This window comes from Syngnathus scovelli, chromosome 14 (genome assembly GCF_024217435.2).
Source record: "Syngnathus scovelli strain Florida chromosome 14, RoL_Ssco_1.2, whole genome shotgun sequence".
NCBI lineage: Eukaryota > Metazoa > Chordata > Actinopteri > Syngnathiformes > Syngnathidae > Syngnathus > Syngnathus scovelli.
Window position 1 is genome coordinate 4,304,326 of NC_090860.1, and position 8,580 is coordinate 4,312,905.

At 39.5% G+C, this 8,580-nt stretch overlaps 1 long non-coding RNA gene across 1 annotated transcript; it reads left to right on the forward strand.

Annotated features, from left to right (window-relative positions):
* Nucleotides 1-117: 117 nt before the first annotated feature.
* LOC125980583 (uncharacterized) lies at nucleotides 118-4,293 on the forward strand. The gene is made up of 5 exons (XR_007485675.1): nucleotides 118-257; nucleotides 3,338-3,540; nucleotides 3,728-3,799; nucleotides 3,992-4,053; nucleotides 4,180-4,293. It is a non-coding gene; the product is annotated as an uncharacterized lncRNA (long non-coding RNA).
* Nucleotides 4,294-8,580: the final 4,287 nt, after the last annotated feature.

Genomic DNA, 8,580 nt, shown 5'->3' on the forward strand with positions numbered 1-8,580 from the left:
CTTGTCACGCTTTAGTTAAACTATTTTCAAGACTTTCCACCACCGGCACGCCACCTTCAAGGTACTAACGAGGGTGTTCTTAACTGTGCTTGAAATCTCGTCACATTTGAAAATGTCCATCATTGTTCGACTGGAATTCTAATCTAATGGTTTACGTAACTGTCACTTTTCATACATCGAAAAGTCATCCGTGTGCCGATTGGATACAATTGAATGAACATCGTTCATTTAAAAAGTGGCCCGCCTTCCGAGCTGAAGTGAGTTTCCTGAACGCAACACACCGAGAATGAATGGGCGAAGCTTAACCGCCATTGGCTGTGTGTAATGGTCGAGCTGCGCCGTTTTTCGTTTAGCAAACTTTTTACAAACATTCAAGTTTTCTTTTGTAGAATGAACATATCAAAGGATAAATTCGTCAAAGCAGAAAAACATTTTCAAAGACAGCTGTTGTGCTCGATTTGGTTCCCCGTGAGATTTTGTTCCCCCTGCCGCGGGAGCGCGCACGCCTTGTTTGGAAAGCGAAAAACCGATGCCGTACGGCGTCCTACGGCGTCAGCACTATGTTGTTTTCAATAAAAACATGAAGAATTCACGTTTGCGTCAGTCAATTTTAATTTTTATAAAGGATTATTCTCATTTGATGTCTTTAAATTCATCCGCGTTCTGCCATTGAAGTGGGGTGCATTCAAAGACCAGTCGTACAGACGGAACACTCACTCACTTACCAAAAAGCAACGATATAATTACGTGAGCTCTTTGCATAAACCTCGATGCAAAGAAACTCCTCCTTTTGGGTACCGTTACATGCTACAAGGAGTATATATTACAAATGAGAATTTATTCTTAATTGTGATCATCATTCATCCATCCATTTTATTACTCAGGTATTTTCAAAGCAATTTAATATTGTTGCATTTATTAATTTGCTTTAAAATGACAGCGCAATATAATTAAAAGCTGACACTCTAGCAATGTCAAACGTGTTCATTTAAGAAAAAGCCACACACGTTTTGTGATCAAATCTTTCATAACGAGAATGATTTGAGTGAATTGATTTGAATGAATAATTGAAGAAATTTCAGTTCTGAAGGCTCCTTTTGTCCCAAGCAAAGTGAAAGGTGGTAGGATAAAAATTGGAACGCTATAAAAAATGTCAAGCCGTGAATATTTGTGCCCCCCTCCCATTTTGAAAACGGTGAGTCCTGGACATCGACTGGCTTTTTTTCTGTCTTCCTGGGGGTCTGCTCAGGTAGTGTGGCAAATTTGAACAGGTTCCCTCATCCCTAACCCAAGTTACAGGGGGGGAACATATCCTCACGGGTGCCCCGTTAGGATATGTTCCCCCCCTTATTTTGAGAACGGTGAGTCCTAGACTCCAACTGTTTTTTTTGTCTTCCTGGGGGTCTGCTCAGGTAGTGTGGCAAATTTGAACAGGTTCCCTCATTCCTAGCCCAAGTTACAGGGGGGGAACATATCCTCACGGGTGCACCGTGAGGATATGTTTCCCCCCTTATTTTGAGAACGGTGAGTCGTAGACTCCAACTGTTTTTTTTTCTGTCTTCCTGGGGGTCTGCTCAGGTAGTGTGGCAAATTTGAACAGGTTCCCTCATTCCTAGCCCAAGTTACAGGGGGGGAACATATCCTCACGGGTGCCCCGTGAGGATATGTTCCCCCCCCTTATTTTGAGAACGGTGAGTCCTAGACTCCAACTGTTTTTTTTTTTTTTGTCTTCTTGGGGGTCTGCTCAGGTAGTGTGGCAAATTTGAACAGGTTCCCTCATTCCTAGCCCAAGTTACAGGGGGGGAACATATCCTCACGGGTGCCCCGTGAGGATATGTTCCCCCCCCCCTTATTTTGAGAATGGTGAGTCCTAGACTCCGACTGTTTTTTTTCCTGTCTTCCTGGGGGTCTGCTCAGGTAGTGTGGCAAATTTTAACAGGTTCCCTCATTCCTAGCCCAAGTTACAGGGGGGGAACATATCCTCACGGGTGCCCCGTGAGGATATGTTCCCCCCCTTATTTTGAGAACGGTGAGTCCTAGACTCCAACTGTTTTTTTCTGATGATTTGTGCAGTGATACTGTTATTACTGCACTTTATCAATGTCTTTGGCCTTATTTTGGTCAAACAACTTTGTTTCTTTATCATATAACATACATCAAAAATAATGACTTTAAACTTTATTAAAAAACATTATTATCTATTTGTTTATTTATTTATTTAACATCCAATATTGTAAAGTTATCAGTGCACGTCTGTCAATAATTTCAATAAAATGTGTAAAGAACAAAATTAATGCCAATTGAGTCTTTTAATAAAATTGTTATAATGTCTTAATAACGTTGTTGGGCCACTAATTGGCCCGACAACAATATTAAGACATTTAACTTCTTAACTTCATTGATAATTTTGCAAGATATAATTCAATAAACAGTACTAATACGGACAGACCTTGAGTCTGTAGCCCAAGTTACAGGGGGGAACATATCCTCACGGGTGCCCTGTGAGAATATGTCCCCCCCCCCCCCCCCATTTAAAACAGTGTAAATGTAAATAAATGATTTGTGCACTGATAACTTTACAATATTGGATGTTAAATAAATAAATAAACAAATAGATAATAATGTTTTCTTTTCTTTGTTGGTCAAACAATATTGTCTTGAATTCAAACTTGTCACCGAAGCACCCATTTTACCCCACTTTGTAAGTGCGCACTTCACGTCATTTCGCCATTTGTTTTCTGACAAGAATACGCTGCCGCACGATGGACCCAACTATTTACCAACAAATTATTGCCTACAAAACAAAACGTGAATACCCAAATGGTATTATGAAGAAGAAGTACGTATTGAGAAGAAAAGCTTCTTTTTACGACGTTGAGAGTAAGATACACAACGTACATAAATCAAGCAAATTAGATCCAGAGACGCACCAAAAATTCACATTGCAGAACCTGCTAATTTCTACACTAACGTCAGAAACTTAAGTTTTAGAGTAATTACTCTATAACACAAATAATTGACTTATAAAATGTTGAACGCAATATATATAACACACCTCACTATGAAGGAAATTGTTGAATTTGTTGAGTGCAACTCAAGCTAATGTTTTTTTCAAGTAACTATTTGTAGATCTATTGAGTAAATATTTGATAAATTATCAAACTAAAGTAACATATTTGGTTGTAGACCCATTGAGTGAACATTTGATATATTATGAAACTGTTTTTTTTTTTTTTTGTCCAAGTAGCAAATTTGCAATTAGGTGTATTGAGTGAGTACTTCATGAATTACCACAAGTATGGTGCTAATTCAACGTTTTATTTTTACTTCGACTCAGGAGGGGAGCTGTATTATTGCCGCCAAAAAGGCACAGGCCAGGCAGTCCAAGTGAAGGTTGTCTGTGGTGCTGAAGAGGCAAATGAAATTTTTAAGAGTTTTCATGCCAGCCCGGCAGGGGCACACGCCGGGCAAAATAAAACAAGACACAGCATCTCTCTGAGATATTACTGGCCAGCGATGTCTGTTGACATTAATGAGTGGGTATGTAAACAATACAAAAAGAGTATACTTATTTGTTCATTTTTTTTTAAGCCTGCAAACATAATGAATGAAACTATTCCTTTGTATCTTTTGCAAACAATTCAAAATGATTATCTAAGATCTTCCCCTTCTTTTTGCATGCATTTATTAACAATGACTGCTTTTCCACAAAACTTGCCATTGTCAGGTGTCCCAGTGCACCGAATGTCAGGCAGCCGGCATATCAATAAAAAGCCCAACAGAGGTCATGCCTATACAGGTCAGTTAATCCAAATAATGTTCTCTATTTTGACCCAAGGTCTTCTATTAGAGACTGGTAAGTAATATGCACCAAAGAGATGTTATTGCCACCCAAAGAATGGTCCTGACTGTGCTATCAATGCTATATACAACTCAGTTAAGTTTTACACAGGGAAGTACGATAGCAATTCTTCTGTCTTTGTTTTCACAGATGATTTATCTGACTTGTACTTTGTTTGTGGGGAAGCTACACATGACACAGACAACAGATGGGTAATTATGTCAGGTCTTGTTAACTAATGCATGTGATGATTAAGAAATATATTGAATTACACATGCGTTGTAAATTATTGTAAATGTGCTGCATTGTATGATCTTGCTTTTTTCTTTGTTTACCAGATTCAGTGTGACGAGTGTTGCAGGTGGTTCCATCTTGTATGTGTCGGGGAGCCTCCAACCGAAGGCTCTTTTTTGTGTACAGCATGTACAGAAATTAAATGCTAAATATTTGAAGCTTTCTTGAAGACCATTTTGCTTTTTTTTTTTATTACATTTTTTAATTTTTTTATTTTATTATTTAAAATACATTTTTTTTTCTTAATAAAGTTCAAAGTCATTATTTTTGATGTATGTTATATGATAAAGAAACAAAGTTGTTTGACCAAAATAAGGCCAAAGACATTGATAAAGTGCAGTAATAACAGTATCACTGCACAAATCATCAGAAAAAAACAGTTGGAGTCTAGGACTCACCGTTCTCAAAATAAGGGGGGGAAACATATCCTCACGGGGCACCCGTGAGGATATGTTCCCCCCCTGTAACTTGGGCTAGGAATGAGGGAACCTGTTCAAATTTGCCACACTACCTGAACTGACCCCCAGGAAGACAGAAAAAAAGCCAGTCGACGTCCAGGATTCACCGTTCTCAAAATAATGGGGGGGAACGTATCCTCACGGGGCACCCGTGAGGATACGTTCCCCCCCTGTAACTTGGGCTAGGAATGAGGGAACCTGTTCAAATTTGCCACACTACCTGAGCAGACCCCCAGGAAGACAAAAAAAAAAAAACAGTTGGAGTCTAGGACTCACCGTTCTCAAAATAAGGGGGGGGGAACATATCCTCACGGGGCACCCGTGAGGATATGTTCCCCCCCTGTAACTTGGGCTAGGAATGAGGGAACCTGTTCAAATTTGCCACACTACCTGAGCAGACCCCCAAGAAGACAAAAAAAAAAAACCAGTTGGAGTCTAGGACTCACCGTTCTCAAAATAAGGGGGGGGAACATATCCTCACGGGGCTCCCGTGAGGATATGTTCCCCCCCTGTAACTTGGGCTAGGAATGAGGGAACCTGTTCAAATTTGCCACACTACCTGAGCAGACCCCCAGGAAGACAGAAAAAAAACAGTTGGAGTCTACGACTCACCGTTCTCAAAATAAGGGGGGGAACATATCCTAACGGGGCACCCGTGAGGATATGTTCCCCCCCTGTAACTTGGGCTAGGAATGAGAGAACCTGTTCAAATCTGCCACACTACCTGAGCAGACCCCCAGGAAGACAGAAAAAAGCCAGTCGATGTCCAGGACTCACCGTTCTCAAAATGGGAGGGGGGCACAAATATTCACGGCTTGACATTTTTTATAGCGTTCCAATTTTTATCCTACCACCTTTCACTTTGCTTGGGACAAAAGGAGCCTTCAGAACTGAAATTTCTTCAATTATTCATTCAAATCAATTCACTCAAATCATTCTCGTTATGAAAGATTTGATCACAAAACGTGTGTGGCTTTTTCTTAAATGAACACGTTTGACATTGCTAGAGTGTCAGCTTTTAATTATATTGCGCTGTCATTTTAAAGCAAATTAATAAATGCAACAATATTAATTTGCTTTGAAAATACCTGAGTAATAAAATGGATGGATGAATGATGATCACAATTAAGAATAAAGTCTCATTTGTAATATATACTCCTTGTAGCATGTAACGGTACCCAAAAGGAGGAGTTTCTTTGCATCGAGGTTTATGCAAAGAGCTCACGTAATTATATCGTTGCTTTTTGGTAAGTGAGTGAGTGTTCCGTCTGTACGACTGGTCTTTAAATGCACCCCACTTCAATGGCAGAACGCGGATGAATTTAAAGACATCAAATGAGAATAATCCTTTATAAAAATTAAAATTGACTGACGCAAACGTGAATTCTTCATGTTTTTTATTGAAAACAACATAGTGCTGACGCCGTAGGACGCCGTACGGCATCGGTTTTTCGCTTTCCAAACAAGCGGCAGGGGGAACAAAATCTCACGGGGGAACCAAATCGAGCACAACAACTGTTTCAATTTGGTTTAAGGACACGTCAAAGACTTTTTTCTAAAAAAATAACAATGTACGCGCACTTTTCTTGTTAGAAACGAGTCAAAACACGGACATATTACTTCAGCTTAAACAAAAAAAATAGTGAGAAGTGGAGACAAATTACTAACCTTTGCTTTGTGAATATGGAACTTTCCCAAGAGCAGTAGAACATTAATAAAATGCTTAAGTATAGTCTTATCTGAATGAAAACCGGTTAAAATATCTTTGGCCCTAATGTCTACACATACATTACACTGTGAGCATTTTGTCTATATGCTACTCGGCTAAAACACGTATAAAAAAGGTCTAAAAGTAAAATAAAAATAGACATCTATGCCGTAGACGTCTGTAGCATAGACGTCTAATAGATGTCTATTAGACATCTATACTATAGACGTCTACGGGATAGACGTCTATTAGGCATCTATTAGACGTCTATATGTTAGTTTTTTAGACGTTGAAGGAATGGGGTCGAAATACAAAAAGTCCTGCCTAGCTACAAAAACAGATATGCTCAAACCTTATTGAATAAAGTACATAAGCAGACAAGTATATTCACATATTAAATCAAAAGAAAAATGTTAAGCATATATACCTGCACACCAAACCAATAAAGCAGACATAACTAGACATTTTTATATATGGTGATGACATAGGTTTTTGTAACTTCATGATCTGACATGTATTTCTGTGCACTTTGAAATACCAATTGTTTGTAGATATATTGCCTGAATAGCATAACGACCATTAAGGAACTGTTTAATGCATGCCTGATGTTATTTTAATTCACGGCCCAAGGTGTCTAAAAATGTTTTGTACTTGATTATATCTTGTGTTTTGATTAATGCTTGATGTGACGTCGTATTTTGCCAAATGCTAGATGCCAGCCCTGGATTACTATTGAATGTTCTGGACAGAAAGAAAATGTTTTGACTAACAATGAAAACTACGGTCGGAAGCATAATTAAACTAAGAATGTGACAAACAAACAAATGCATGGTAAGTGGTGAGTAAGAACTTTGCATAGTCAGGGAACATTAACGAATTGATGATGTCACACACAAAACTTTACATAAGTCCGTACAAAATAACAAAAGTGGAAGGATGATGAATGGACGAGGTGCGACAGTGTATGTCAGGGGTGGGCAAACCTTTTGACTTGCGGGCCGAATTGGGTTCTAAATTTTGACCGGGGGGCCGAACCAGGAGCAGATGGATGTAGTGTTTGTGTGAAGTAATATAAACGACCTGTAAAGGTCATTGCATAAAAGGTTTCGGCCTTTAGTAGGTAGTAAAGCATGGATATTCAAAAAAAGTTTTTTGAAAACAAATGCATTTATTAACAGCATTAAAAAAAAAAAAATCCCTAAAAAACTGCTATCAGTGATTCTCATAAAATACGACACTGTTATTGAATAACAGTCTCCATCACTTCAGTGCCTGCAGGTCAGATTAATGAAAGATGTTTATCTTATGAGATCACATCAAACGGCAAACATTCTGACCAAATATATCATCTTGAAGAATCGGTGAAAGCATACATCCAAATAAAGTAATCAAAACGGCAACACGGTGAGGGGTATCTGAAAATCAGAGCAGAGTTTTAACTCACAAACACCTGGTAACAGAGGTGAGGAAACGGGAAACACTTCCTTAAAGTAAGCCTTAAGAACTTTACAGGTTAAGATTAGTCACAAACAGGTGGTGCATCAATGTCCTTGAGCATCCTGCATTGTTTGAAAATGAGAATGGTCGCTAGTTTCAATCCCTGCTATTTGTACAGATCATATTCAAAATGCATTTTTTTACAACAAACTTGAAAGCCTCCCCTTCATTTTCAGTGGGAACAGTGTTGTTGGTCTCCCTTTTTTTTGCTTGTGTGTCATAGTCTGGAGTAAAATTTGTTGTGGCAATTCTTAGGAGAGATCCGAGGTGTTGGTCCGTTTACCTAGATCTGTGACGGGTTGATGTTCATGTGGCTGAACGTCACGTCGCGTACGTCGAGCCAAATTGGCCACTCTTTTTAAACACTCGGCACTCACTGTCCACCTTGCTTTTCCTTGGGCGACTCATTTTAATGGAAGGATTCCAGGGGAAGGTTTGTGGGTGGCTTTAGCGTAAAACTGTATCCGAAAGCTCGGCGCGCAAATTACAAGAATGCTGTCGTCACAGCCCACGCTCTAAATTCGGCACTGATACAAATAGAGCGCGAGTGCGCCATTTCCATACTACTGAGTACGTAGACGCACTTGTGAGTGTGCACCGAGCTTTCTGACACGGCTTCCGGTAGTAAATGCGCAGGCGAGTGGTTCCCCATCTACTGGGAAAACGCAGTCATTGCAGGCAAAATGACCCAAAAAAAAAGTTTAATAATACAATTTATTTAGGGTTGGCAGGCCGGATTAAACGGTCCTGTGGGCCGGATGTGGCCCGCGGGCCGTAGTTTG